A 15,424-nucleotide genomic window follows, 5' to 3' on the forward strand; every position below is an offset into this window, starting at 1 on the left:
GATCAAATATTTCTGCTGGGCCATTTCAAGCGGCAGTGCGGGTGTTCACAGCGACGTGTCGTACCTGACACCTTCCAAGATTTGTGTTAGGTTAGAGAACGAGAAACCCGAGGTGGCATGGTGGGACCTGTGGGGGGGTTTCACCTGTTCTTTAAGTACCACCTCCTCCCCTCCTCCCCCCACCCCCTGCCTTAGTATCTGAGATAGTTAACATCTGCATTTTATATATATATATATATATATATATATATATATATATATATATATATATATATATATATATATATATATATATATATTTTTTTTTTTTTTTTTTTTTTTTCATACTATTCGCCAATTCCCGCGATAGCGAGGTAGCATTAAGAACAAAGAACTGGGCCTTTGAGGGAATATCCTCACCTGGCCCCCTTCTCTGTTCCTTCTTTTAGAAAATCAAAAAAGATTATATATATATATATATATATATATATATATATATATATATATATATATATATATATATATATATATATATATATATATAATGCCGTTTTCGATATACATCCGGGGTCTGAGGTCGTAGGAGCTCTGACCTGTTGTTTTTGTTGTTGTTCTTGTTGTTGTTGTGACATGTAGTCATTAGTCCGATGTGGTTTCTCACTCTTGTTACGTCCATGAATACATGGCTGAGTCTGAAGTCCACCAGGACGTGTGATGTTGTTACCAATCATGCGCATAATGTTACCAGTCATGCGCATAATGTTACCAGTCATGCGCATAATGTTACCAATGATGAGCATAATGTTACCAGTCATGCGCATAATGTTACCAATCATGAGCATAATGTTACCAGTCATGCGCATAATGTTACCAGTCATGCGCATAATGTTACCAATCATGCGCATAATGTTACCAATCATGCGCATAATGTTACCAATCATGAGCATAATGTTACCAGTCATGCGCATAATGTTACCAATCATGTGCATAATGTTAACAATCATGCGCATTATGTTACCAATCATGCGCATAATGTTAACAATCATGCGCATTATGTTACCAATCATGCGCATAATGTTAACAATCATGCGCATTATGTTACCAATCATGCGCATAATGTTAACAATCATGCGCATAATGTTACCAATCATGCGCATAATGTTACCAGTCATGAGCATAATGTTACCAATCATGTGCAAAATTTTAACAATCATGCGCATTATGTTACCAATCATGCGCATAATGTTACCAATCATGCGCATTATGTTACCAATCATGCGCATAATGTTACCAGTCATGAGCATAATGTTACCAATCATGTGCATAATGTTAACAATCATGCGCATTATGTTACCAATCATGCGCATAATGTTAACAATCATGAGCATAATGTTACCAATCATGCGCATAATGTTACCAATCATGCGCATTATGTTACCAATCATGTGCATAATGTTAACAATCATGAGCATAATGTTACCAATCATGCGCATAATGTTCCCAATCATGCGCATAATGTTACCAATCATGTGCATAATGTTAACAATCATGCGCATTATGTTACCAATCATGCGCATAATGTTACCAGTCATGAGCATAATGTTACCAATCATGTGCATAATGTTAACAATCATGCGCATTATGTTACCAATCATGCGCATAATGTTACCAGTCATGAGCATAATGTTACCAATCATGAGCATAATGTTACCAATCATGCGCATAATGTTACCAATCATGCGCATAATGTTCCCAATCATGCGCATAATGTTACCAATCATGCACATAATGTTACCAATCATGAGCATAATGTTACCAATCATGCGCATAATGTTACCAGTCATGCGCATAATGTTACCAATCATGCGCATAATGTTACCAATCATGCGCATAATGTTACCAATCATGAGCATAATGTTACCAATCATGCGCATAATGTTACCAATCATGCGCATAATGTTACCAGTCATGCGCATAATGTTACCAGTCATGCGCATAATGTTACCAATCATGCGCATAATGTTACCAATCATGAGCATAATGTTACCAATCATGCGCATAATGTCAGCCTCTGGCAATGTTCTGACATGTTCGTTGGCAACACTGGGAATTTGGGGAAAGAGGGGGCAGTTGTGGAGGGGGAAGTGGGTGAGGCAGAGTCCTGATTGTGAAGTTTGTGTTGTGTTACGAGATTGGTAGTAACACAACGTATTCCCTGCGTGTCGTAGAAGGCGACTAAAAGGGAAGGGAGCAGGGGGCTGGAAATCCTCCCCTCTCGTTTTTTTTTTTTTCTTTTAATTTTCCAAAAGAAGGAACAGAGAAGGGGGCCAGGTGAGAATATTCCCTCAAAGGCCCAGTCCTCTGTTCTTAACGCTACCTCGCTATCGCGGGAAATGGCGAATAGTATGAAAGAAAAGAAAGAAAAGATATATATATATATATATATATATATATATATATATATATATATATATATATATATATATATATATATATCTCAGAATAGAGAAGTAGATTAATGAAAATACATGTATCTATAAAACACACACACACACACACACACACACACATGCACACACACACACACACACACACACACACACACGCACGCACGCACGCACACACACACACACACATATATATATATATATATATATATATATATATATATATATATATATATATATATATATATATATATATATATGTTTCCCTCTTCTGAGTCTTCTCTATTACGTCTCTGTGCTTACTTTGGGACGTGACTAAACCGTGTTTTCGTTTTGGTCTTATGTGGGATGTGATCAGGTCGCTGATCATTACTGGAAAGTTTGTCTCTTTCATTATCCTCCTGACGTAGTACGTACGACAGGGTCGGGACACGTCCAGAGTCCACATCACTCAAAGTTTCCTGAAGGTTACTGCCTGCCGGAAGATGATGTACATCTCATGGCCCTTCTTTTGCTGTGTCTCTTACCAGTTATATATACTCGGGTTGAACGTCATCAGACCAGCTTTGTGGATGATGCAGTACCTCCTCGCTTTCAACTTCTCTCCCCTAACCTTGGCATCATCTGCAGACGTATTCAGGTAGGAGTCCATACCTTCTGGGAAGTTCTTCACGTAGATCACGAAGAGCATTGGTCCCAGACCAGGACCCTGTGGCACTTCACTTCGTTGCCTCAACCCACATGGAGCAGGCTACCTGACCTGACAAGCAGCCTCCCACTCAGGTAACCATCAGTCGATCGAAAGAGACTCTTTGATTCTTCTTGCCTGGTGATCCAGCCTTTGTCATCCGTCTCCCATACGGTACGTCGTCAGGTGTTCACTGCCACTCCAGGCGCGAACGATCCGTGTATAACAGAGAGCTCTTTCTCTCGTCGAAATGTAACAGGTTCTTGACGCATGACCCATGTTTTCTGAAACCTTGTTGTCTCTCGCTTGGTAAATTTCTTCCTTTGTGTGTGTGTGTGTGTGTGTGTGTGTGTATCTTTCATGGTCAAAATTTCCTCCACCAACAAGAAATAATTATAATGTATATATATATATATATATATATATATATATATATATATATATATATATATTTTTTTTTTTTTTTTTTTTTTTTTTTTTTTTTGCCGCTGTCTCCCGCGTTTGCGAGGTAGCGCAAGGAAACAGACGAAAGAAATGGCCCAACCCACCCCCATACACATGTATATACATACGTCCACACACGCAAATATACATACCTACACAGCTTTCCATGGTTTACCCCAGACGCCTCACATGCCTTGATTCAATCCACTGACAGCACGTCAACCCCGGTATACCACATCGCTCCAATTCACTCTATTCCTTGCCCTCCTTTCACCCTCCTGCATGTTCAAGCCCCGATCACACAAAATCTTTTTCACTCCATCTTTCCACCTCCAATTTGGTCTCCCTCTTCTCCTCGTTCCCTCCCCCTCCGACACATATATTCTCTTGGTCAATCTTTCCTCATTTTATTCTCTCCATGTGCCCGAACCATTTCAAAACACCCTCTTCTGCTCTCTCAACCACGCTCTTTTTATTTCCACACATCTCTCTTACCCTTACATTACTTACTCGATCAAACCACCTCACACCACATATTGTCCTCAAACATCTCATTTCCAGCACATCCATCCTCCTGCGCACTACTCTATCCATAGCCCACGTCTCGCAACCATACAACATTGTTGGAACAACTATTCCTTCAAACATACCCATTTTTGCTTTCCGAGATAATGTTCTCGACTTCCACACATTCTTCAAGGCTCCCAAAATTTTCGCCCCCTCCCCCACCCTATGATCCACTTCCGCTTCCATGGTTCCATCCGCTGACAGATCCACTCCCAGATATCTAAAACACTTCACTTCCTCCAGTTTTTCTCCATTCAAACTCACCTCCCAATTGACTTGACCCTCAACCCTACTGTACCTAATAACCTTGCTCTTATTCACATTTACTCTTAACTTTCTTCTTTCACACACTTTACCAAACTCAGTCACCAGCTTCTGCAGTTTTTCACATGAATCAGCCACCAGCGCTGTATCATCAGCGAACAACAACTGACTCACTTCCCAAGCTCTCTCATCCCCAACAGACTTCATACTTGCCCCTCTTTCCAAAACTCTTGCATTCACCTCCCCAACAACCCCATCCATAAACAAATTAAACAACCATGGAGACATCACACACCCCTGCCGCAAACCTACATTCACTGAGAATATATATATATATATATATATATATATATATATATATATATATATATATATAGATTAAGAATATTTCTTTTCCCAAATACAAGAATCTTGGAGGTTCTCTTAAATCCATTACTGACTGGTACAGACGCCTCTCTTACTCCCCCTCCTACTTTAAAGTCCAAAGGAGACTCAACTTTGAACTTAGGAGTTTCAGAACACGGAGGTGAGAGATAACGGCATTTTGGCTGCTGATGAAACGTAGGTGGTTAAGGAGAAAGCCAAAGGTGTGTTCTCTGCTTCTTCTTTCATTTGAGTGAAGCGAGTTTCGTGTCCTCTCTTGTTTCTCGTTTCAGTAACAGTGAAGCAGATGTGGGCGAGACGTGTGAGTTTTAATGACCTACTGGTACATAAGGGGAGGAGGGTATGCTGCACGTGAGCTGTTTCTGCTGTCATACATACAGCTTCTTAATCATCATGTGTGATGTCACCATTCACAGGCCTCATGTATGATGTCAACATTCACACTCATCATGTATGGTATCATTCACAGACATCTTGTATGATTGGTCACCATTCACTGTTTCATCCTTGACTTCAGTCTTTTCATCTACAGCTCGTATAGCGCTATAGGAAAACATCTACACCTCGTATAGTTCTATAGGAAAAGTTCTTGACCTGTTTTCTAACACGTTTCTGGCCTCATTTCACATTAGGGACTCGGGTAGTTCTGTCTTTGCGTCTCTCGAACTACTGTGTTCGCCGTTGAAATCGTCAAACCAGTTTAAGAATTTGAGGTTCGTGATCATGTCACACCATGCCACTGGTATTACCACTTTACGGCGAGATGGTTTTACTCCCGCATTGCCGCCCCGTCTCTTAACCTTTCATTATTCATGCATCTTGTCTTTACTCTTATGTCTGCGCACACACACACACACACACACACACACACACACACACACACACACACACACACACACACATCCCTAAGCCAGCAGGCTGCCCATTTATCGACCGGCCCCCCGAGGAACAGGGTGAACGCCTGGGTTGGGTGTGGGCCGACTGAAATGCCCAGGGTTCGAACCCATGAGGATCCGAGCTCGGATTGGTCCGTGATGACCTATGGTTAGTATCGGTGACCGCTCCGCCACGGAGGCACATGTACGTGTGTCTGTGTGTACGTGTGTGTGTGTGTGTGTGTGTTTACTGGGATAAAACGTATTTTAAGTATTCTAACGACACAGACAATTATCATTTTCGTCTCACGGTAGGCACTGCCACATTTTAGACTGTTGCTTGATGTACGGTCGATTTCAGAAGCCTCGCTTTCACTCAGCCGTGAATAAAGAAAGAGCCAGCTTGGCTAGAAAGCTATTTACAGACTTTTTGTAATTCATTTTATTCTCGGTTGATGTACGATTCCCAGGCATACATCAGTCGGTTGATGTACGATTCCCAGGAATACATCAGTCGGTTGATGTACGATTCCCAGGAATACATCAGTCGGTTGATGTACGATTCCCAGGAATACATCAGTCGGTTGATGTACGATTCCCAGGAATACATCAGTCGGTTGATGTACGATTCCCAGGAATACATCAGTCGGTTGATGTACGATTCCCAGGAATACATCAGTCGGTTGATGTACGATTCCCAGGAATACATCAGTCGGTTGATGTACGATTCCCAGGAATACATCAGTCGGTTGATGTACGATTCCCAGGAATACATCAGTCGGTTGATGTACGATTCCCAGGAATACATCAGTCGGTTGGTGTACGATTCCCAGGAATACATCAGCTTAGAATGATATACCGAAGCCTGTTTCTTGGTGTGTCCATTTTCAGGTCGCCTATCCCCCTTGATCGAGGATGCGCTGGTAAATAGAAACACTAGAGAGCCTATGAGGAAAAGAAAGAAAAACAAAAAGATATGTATAGATTCCCCTGGCTCCTTCCTTGACTCACTTATCGACAGGGATAGTACAGAAGGGGAAGTTGTCCAGCACCCTCTGAGATTCTGGTCGCCTTGGTCGACCATCGGGAGAGACATAGTAAGGGCGAGTATGGTATAGTCCGTCTCACCTCCACACAGCACCTGAACTCCTTCCTCCCCAGTTGGGTTTTCGCCCAGGATCAGACAGCAGATGTATAGCACACTGACTGACTGTTTTTTCTATCAACTTCTAAAGTAACCTCTGACCTCTAAAGGAAGCTATGGATGGTCATCCCCATCTTGTCTCGGACGTCGGGTGCAAAGGTTTTATGAAAGGTTCACTTAAACATCATGTTAAACATGGTAAAAAGAATAAGATTCAAGAACTGTTTTCTTTTTTCTTCTTTAGTGACCTTTGACCCCTCCACAATGGTGAGAAATGGAAGAAATTGCGTGTCTGGTATACGCATAGTATGTGGGGTGGGAGAGAAGGGGGAAGCATACACATGTACAAAGAGATCTTTGAGTAGGTGAAGTCACATATCTGATGTATGCATAATGTGTGTGTGTGTGTGTGTGTGTGTTAAGAAAAATACACTTGGTCAAGTAATGGTGAACAAATGTTGTTTCTTTTTTTTGAAGTGAACTTTAAATCCCAGTAGAAGGACAGACTTTATTTAGATCACACATTTGTCCTTGACTTGTGTGGGTATGTCTGTGTAGTTTAGTGTCATTTGACCCGATGGTATGGAGGAAGAACCCAGCATATATATTTGACCCCTGACCACATATAGTCCTTATATGACGTAACGAGTGATGACAGAAAAGAGGTGTCTAGGTGTATTGAAATCCACGTACACACGTACCTACCGAGGTTAAAGTCAGTTGGCCTTACAATGAAGGAACGGTGCTAAACCTTGTTATAGATATAAAGAAGAAGAATGTAAAGAAGAAAGGCAGACAGAAAGAAAGAAAGAAAGAAAGAAAGAAAGAAAGAAAGAAAAAGAAAGACAAAGAAAGAAGGAAAGAAGACGTGTAGTAAAGCCACAACGTCTTCCCCACGTGAGGAAGAAGACATCATCGCTGTATTGCTTGGCCTTCCAGGTCATTAGCTCACGTTCCACCAACACCCGTCCATTGTACAGCTGCTCTCCTGCCGTCCCCACCCCACACCCGCGTCTCGCGCGGCGCTTTTTAAAACGCGGGTGTCGGCGGCCGGGCAAGCGGGGTGGTGGGAACTTCGTCAGGTGAGGCGCATTACCTCCCCGCTGGCCCACACCAGTTCAAAGGTCATTAACCAGCAAATAACAAATAATATTCCTCCTCCTCCTCCTCCTCCTCCTCCTCCTCCTCCTCAGACCAGTGAAGTCCTCGTGTATAATGAAGCAAGCGGCCATTTTGTTCTCTCGTCCACCTCCGCCCCGGCGGAACACCACCGAGCGTCGTGTTCTTCTCGCTCTTCTTCGGCGTTGTTCTTGTTTACGTGTCGCCTCATTCCTCCTCTGGGTATTGTTGGTGTTGAATGTCAGTATGTGTACAAGGCCGCCGCTGCGCACCAGCCAGGACTGACCTTAGAGGCGGATAATAAATGCAGAAGCGGTTGACAGCTGCCATTTCGCGAGGGGTACCTCCAGCCTGGCTAGGAAGAAGTAATGAAAGACTCGCGAGGAGAAAAGAGAGATGATTAGACAAGGATAGAAAATGGGGTTTACTCCGGGGGATGGGGGAGTCGGCCCATCGCGTCCGCTGTGGTTCACGCCTCTCAAATATTCTCGCTTAAAAACGAAAGGGGAAAATATGAGTAGCGAGTCGATCATATTCTCGTAGAAGGTAGAGAATTTGTCCACCCGTGTCAACCTTTCACTTGGTATGCAAAAACAATAGCCTCCTGCATCAGTCAAGTGTGGCGATATGTCGCCAGCATTCTTCAAGGTATTGCAGTCGTGTTCGCGAAGATTTTATTACACTTTAGTTCCAGAAACTCGACAGAATCAAACCATCTCTCGTTTAAAGAAGGACTTCGTCCAGACCTGGAATCTCAACTCATCGTTCGTAGATGTGAAGTGCCTTTGCGCGTGTGTCGTCTAGAGTGTCATGTGGCCCTCTGGAAGTATCCTCAACACCTGACGAAGAAGGTTTTGAGGCGTTTCCAGTCGATGGATGTAGTAGCTGGACGGCACCTCAGTGAACCCCCTGGAAGCCGATAGGCCCTGAAGCCCAAACAACCAACCACGGACTTGATCCAGCGCCTGAAGATCTTCGAAATGGTTGTTGATAACGACTAGCGGATAAGGAGATACAGAGATAAGGCGTATCTCGCGAATAACTCGAATATCACATCTCTGTTTGTAAAGGTGTTCTTTGGCTCCTTGGCTTAATATGTGTGATTTACTGAGGGGGAAAAAATCTATTTTCGTGGTGATGGTAGAGGTGAGGGAGGATGGTGGAGAGGGAGAGGGAAGAGCCAGCTCGCAGAACCCTCCTCCTTTTCTGTGGTCCAGGGGACACACAAGGACGACCTACCTCCCGTCGGTCCCCGCGCAGGGAGGTCCACGCTAAACAGGTTTTCGTTAAGTGAGGACACACGTCCTGAGCGAGAGGGGGGGCCTCTCTCTCTCTCTCTCTCTCTCTCTCTCTCCCGCTGTCTCGCCCCGCGCGCCACTCTCGCCTTAATACACAATTTGCTCAGGAGAACAAAATCGACTATTTTTTTGTCTTCCCTAATTAGTTCTAATTTTTTTTTTTCTTTTTCTTTCTAGACCTTCCCATTCCCTTACGCCTCTTCCTTGCCTTACAAGTTCCTTACTTCATCTCGTTTTCTGTCACAGTACCGTCTCGTTTTCTGTTCACACTACCATCTCGTTTCTCTCCCCCTCAACCCCACCCAACCCCCCTCCTCTCCTTTATTTACTACGATTTTCAAATAGTTTTTTTCTTTCTTTTTCTTTCGTATTCCCTTCATTCGTGTTGCTAATTTCGAACATTCGCTTCTGAAAAGCGACCGGTGGGGATGGGGGGGGGGGGGGTAGGGAAGGGGGGGGGGGGGGGGGGGTTAGGGGGTGAGTCGTCAGATGAGTTCGGGTCAATAAAGCATCAAACAACAGGCCCGTATCAAACGCTTCTTACTCAATAAACAGAAAACAGTAACTCCAAATTTATAAAGCAATTACACCCGTTGTTTGATCCATGTTTCCCTGGTCAAGATATCTTTGTTTCTGAATGGCAAGAATTCATTTGAAAATTTCGTTGCTCACGATCAAATATATATATATATATATGTGTGTGTGTGTGTGTGTGTGTGTGTGTGTGTTTGCGTGTGTGTGTGTGTGTGTGTGTGTGTGTGTGTGTGTGTGTGTGTGTGTATTATATCGCATGGTCGATTTCTGTGAAAGAAATCAGTTTTTCTCGTTTTTTTTTCTTTTTTCTATTTCCTCTTTTATATCCTTTCGTTGTACATCTGAGTTTCATTACAAGGTCTGGGGAAGCTGGTGAGGATCATTGTGTCAGTGTCTGGATATGTTGTCGTGAGTAAGGCCAGCATGGCGAACTGGTGCTTTGAAATACATGTGTGTGTGTGTGTGTGTGACTGAACCACTACGGGATGATCGTGTACGTGAAAGAAGTATGATCAGATTGTGTGTGTGTGTGTGTGTGTGTGTGTGTGTGGAGGGAATTCATGAACGAAACGTTTTTAGATTTTAGATTTTATGAATGAAATAATATATTTATTTATTCATTTTGCTTAGTCGCTGTCTCCCGCGTTAGCGAGGTAGCGCAAGGAAGCAGACGAAAGAATGGCCCAACCCCCCCACATACACATGTATATATATACATATATATATATATATATATATATATATATATATATATATATATATATATGTGTGTGTGTGTGTGTGTGTGTGTGTGTGTGTGTAATCAAGATAAGTCCACGGTTGAAATATGGGAATAATATGATTGGAGTAGTCCAGGAGACTGGAGTGAATGACGTAACGTGTAACATTCACGTGACTGACACGATTTCGAAGACAAAAGACGGGTGTACACCCTCCTGGCCGTCACTGTGGCGGGACGGTACTGTGATCACTTCTGGATAATACCTGAACTGAATTCTGACTCTTACTTACGTGGTGTCAACAGAGGGAAGGAATGGGTTGAGGCGCGCAAGCGTCTCTGCCATGAACCAATGGGACACACACACACACACACACACACACACACACACACACACACACACACACACACACACACACACTCTCTCTCTCTCTCTCTCTCTCTCTCTCTCTCTCTCTCTCTCTCTCTCTCTCTCTCTCTCTCTCTCTCTCTCTCTCTCTCTCCCCCTGGAATATTGTTCCAGCAAAGGCCAGCGTGCCCCTCTCCCATTTTACGCCAGTCACATTACCAACAGGTAAGAGAACATCAAATGTGTCAGCAGAGGTTAGCTGGTAGTTTTAAGGGTGGGGTGTGTGTGCGCCACGGAGGGTGAGTTCAAGTTTCGCCCATTTCCCCAGTGGTAGACGCGAACCTGAGATTGTATATACAGTGGGCAGCAGCAGCCCCCCCCGTTGGTACGTCGTGACGTCACCAAGGCAGGGCGAGAACTTGCACGATCTATCAGGACAGATAGATAGATAGATAGATATTCAAAAAAGATAGATCGATATTCGAAAAGAGATAGATTGATAGACATTAGAACAGATAGATAGATATTCAAAAAAGGTAGATAGATAGACATTAAGATAGATAGATTGATAGATAGATATTCAGAAGATAGATAGATATTCAACAAGATAGATAGATATTTTATTGACCTCATCAAATACATGGTTGAAGACTATGAACATCTATATGTTATGGCCCATGATTAAAGGTCTTGAACAGTAAAACAATAACTTGAAATACAGTTGAATAAATTGCATACGAATACAATACACCTTCTTCTCCAGGGTCCAGGTCCAGCAGTCAGCTCAGCCCTGCCCGGGGGCCCCCCTCTTCCCCCCTCCCACTGCAGTCCATCGGAAAATTGGTAAGGGAATTTTCTTGTTCGCACTTGTCCATGGTAATGTGGTTTCCCCACTTTACATGATGTTTCCACTTATTATTTTTCTAACCCCCCCTTTGCCGCCTGTTGAGCCGGAGGGAGAGGTGGGGGGGTGAGGAGGTGCATTCTGCATTCCTACCACACTCTTAGGTCTCGCATGGAGATGATGACCGCATCAGGTGCTCCAGTCGTGTGTCCCTCACCCGTATTCCCATGAACTTCTTTTGGAGAAGTATTATTCCTTAACCCTCCACTGAACACTATGGACATCACCACTACTCCGGTTGAGTAATATTGATCGTGCCCACTCCGGTTGAGTAATATTGATCGTGCCCACTCCGGTTGAGTAATATTGATCGTGCCCACTCCGTTGAGTAATATTGATCGTGCCCACTCAGTTGAGTAATATTGATCGTGCCCACTCCGTTGAGTAATATTGATCGTGCCCACTCCGTTGAGTAATATTGATCGTGCCCACTCCGTTGAGTAATATTGATCGTGCTCACTCCGTTGAGTAATATTGATCGTGCCCCCTCCGTTGAGTAATATTGATCGTGCCCACTCCGTTGAGTAATATTGATCGTGCCCACTCCGTTGAGTAATATTGATCGTGACCACTCCGGTTGAGTAATATTGATCGTGCCCACTCCGTTAAGTAATATTGATCGTGCCCCCTCCGGTGAGTAATATTGATCGTGCCCACTCCGTTGAGTAATATTGATCGTGCCCCCTCCGTTGAGTAATATTGATCGTGCCCACTCCGTTGAGTAATATTGATCGTGCCCACTCCGTTGAGTAATATTGATCGTGCCCACTCCGTTGAGTAATATTGATCGTGCCCACTCCGGTGAGTAATATTGATCGTGCCCACTCCGTTGAGTAATATTGATCGTGCCCACTCCGGGTGAGTAATATTGATCGTGCCCACTCCGTTGAGTAATAATGATCGTGCCCACTCCGGTAATATTGATCGTGCCCACTCCGGTGAGTAATATTGGTCGTGCCCACTCCGTTGAGTAATATTGATCGTGCCCCCTCCGGTGAGTAATATTGATCGTGCCCACTCCGTTGAGTAATATTGATCGTGCCCACACCGTTGAGTAATATTGATCGTGCCCACTCCGGTTGAGTAATATTGATCGTGCCCACTCCGTTGAGTAATATTGATCGTGACCACTCCGGTTGAGTAATATTGATCGTGCCCACTCCGTTAAGTAATATTGATCGTGCCCCCTCCGGTGAGTAATATTGATCGTGCCCACTCCGTTGAGTAATATTGATCGTGCCCCCTCCGTTGAGTAATATTGATCGTGCCCACTCCGTTGAGTAATATTGATCGTGCCCACTCCGTTGAGTAATATTGATCGTGCCCACTCCGTTGAGTAATATTGATCGTGCCCACTCCGGTGAGTAATATTGATCGTGCCCACTCCGTTGAGTAATATTGATCGTGCCCACTCCGGGTGAGTAATATTGATCGTGCCCACTCCGTTGAGTAATAATGATCGTGCCCACTCCGGTAATATTGATCGTGCCCACTCCGTTGAGTAATATTGATCGTGCCCACTCCGGTGAGTAATATTGATCGTGCCCACTCCGTTGAGTAATATTGATCGTGCCCACTCCGGGTGAGTAATATTGATCGTGCCCACTCCGTTGAGTAATAATGATCGTGCCCACTCCGGTAATATTGATCGTGCCCACTCCGGTGAGTAATATTGATCGTGCCCACTCCGTTGAGTAATATTGATCGTGCCCCCTCCGGTGAGTAATATTGATCGTGCCCACTCCGTTGAGTAATATTGATCGTGCCCACACCGTTGAGTAATATTGATCGTGCCCACTCCGGTTGAGTAATATTGATCGTGCCCACTCCGTTGAGTAATATTGATCGTGACCACTCCGGTTGAGTAATATTGATCGTGCCCACTCCGTTAAGTAATATTGATCGTGCCCCCTCCGGTGAGTAATATTGATCGTGCCCACTCCGTTGAGTAATATTGATCGTGCCCCCTCCGTTGAGTAATATTGATCGTGCCCACTCCGTTGAGTAATATTGATCGTGCCCACTCCGTTGAGTAATATTGATCGTGCCCACTCCGTTGAGTAATATTGATCGTGCCCACTCCGGTGAGTAATATTGATCGTGCCCACTCCGTTGAGTAATATTGATCGTGCCCACTCCGGGTGAGTAATATTGATCGTGCCCACTCCGTTGAGTAATAATGATCGTGCCCACTCCGGTAATATTGATCGTGCCCACTCCGGTGAGTAATATTGATCGTGCCCACACCGTTGAGTAATATTGATCGTGCCCACTCCGGGTGAGTAATATTGATCGTGCCCACTCCGGGTGAGTAATATTGATCGTGCCCACACCGTTGAGTAATATTGATCGTGCCCACTCCGGGTGAGTAATATTGATCGTGCCCACACCGTTGAGTAATATTGATCGTGCCCACTCCGTTGAGTAATATTGATCGTGCCCACTCCGGGTGAGTAATATTGATCGTGCCCACTCCGTTCAGCAGTAACAACCTTGTAACTCCGTTGAGCAGTATCAGCCAGACAACCGCCTACCACGCTGTCGAGGAGTATTAACCCTACCCCCTCCACCCCCCCCCCTTCGTTGAGCAGTATTAACCCTATCGTTCCCTTGAGCAAAAACCCCTCCGTTAGGTAGAGTCAATTCCCCCCCCCCATCCACCCCACTCCTACCCTTCCTCCCTCCCTTCGTTAAGCAACCTTACACTTGACCTTCCGTTGAACCCCTCCCTTCGTTAAGCAACCTTACGCTTGACCTTCCGTTGAACCCGTCCCTTCGTTAAGCAATTTTACACTTCGCCTTCCGTTGAACCCCTCCCTTCGTTAAGCAATTTTACACTTCGCCTTCCGTTGAACCCCTCCCTTCGTTAAGCAATTTTACACTTCGCCTTCCGTTGAACCCGTCCCTTCGTTAAGCAATTTTACACTTGGCCTTCCGTTGAACCCCTCCCTTCGTTAAGCCACTTTACGCTTCGCCTTCCGTTGAACGGTGTGAACCTTCGCCCTGCAGTGTGCGTACAGAATCAACGATCCCCTCCGTTGAGCAGCGCTGCTCCGTTGAACAGCACCAACCTTGCCATTACGTTGAGCAGGTTCAGCCACGATATCGGCACTGTGAACAAGCAGCTTAGTGAGACCGGCGGCGGCGGTGGTGGTGGCAGGGGTAGTGGTGGTAGTGGTACTGGTAGTGGTGGCAGGGGTAGTGGTGGTAGTGGTACTGGTAGTGGTGGCAGGGGTAGTGGTGGTAGTGGTGGCAGGGGTAGTGGTGGTAGTGGTACTGGTAGTGGTGGCAGGGGTAGTGGTGGTAGTGGTACTGGTAGTGGTGGTAGTGGTACTGGTACTGGTAGTGGTGGCAGGGGTAGTGGTGGTAGTGGTACTGGTAGTGGTGGCAGGGGTAGTGGTGGTAGTGGTACTGGTAGTGGTGGCAGGGGTAGTGGTGGTAGTGGTGGCAGGGGTAGTGGTGGTAGTGGTACTGGTAGTGGTGGCAGGGGTAGTGGTGGTAGTGGTGGCAGGGGTAGTGTTGGCAGCTACGGTGGCGGTGGTGGTGGCAGGGGTAGTGGTGGTAGTGGTGGCAGGGGTAGTGGTGGCAGCTACGGTGGTGGTAGTGGTGGTGGTGGCAGCGGAGGCCCGAGTATCAAACGGTAGTGAACTGTATCCAATGTCACGTCCTGGAGTGCGGGTGTGCCTTTATATCTCAACGACAGATTGACG

At 44.9% G+C, this 15,424-nt stretch overlaps 1 protein-coding gene and 1 long non-coding RNA gene across 4 annotated transcripts in view; one reads left to right on the forward strand and one right to left on the reverse strand.

Annotated features, from left to right (window-relative positions):
- Positions 1-15,424, forward strand: part of LOC139750196 (uncharacterized) — a 1,037,082-nt gene that overhangs the window by 698,517 nt on the left and 323,141 nt on the right. For both annotated transcript variants that reach the window (XR_011713101.1, XR_011713100.1), the window contains one exon: positions 11,574-11,653. This is a non-coding gene — a long non-coding RNA (uncharacterized lncRNA). The remainder of the gene's footprint in view (positions 1-11,573; positions 11,654-15,424) is intronic.
- Positions 1-15,424, reverse strand: part of LOC139750194 (uncharacterized) — a 403,260-nt gene that overhangs the window by 304,141 nt on the left and 83,695 nt on the right. The window lies entirely within an intron of this gene.

The sequence above is a fragment of the Panulirus ornatus genome, chromosome 9, assembly GCF_036320965.1.
Source record: "Panulirus ornatus isolate Po-2019 chromosome 9, ASM3632096v1, whole genome shotgun sequence".
Taxonomy (NCBI): Eukaryota; Metazoa; Arthropoda; class Malacostraca; order Decapoda; family Palinuridae; genus Panulirus; species Panulirus ornatus.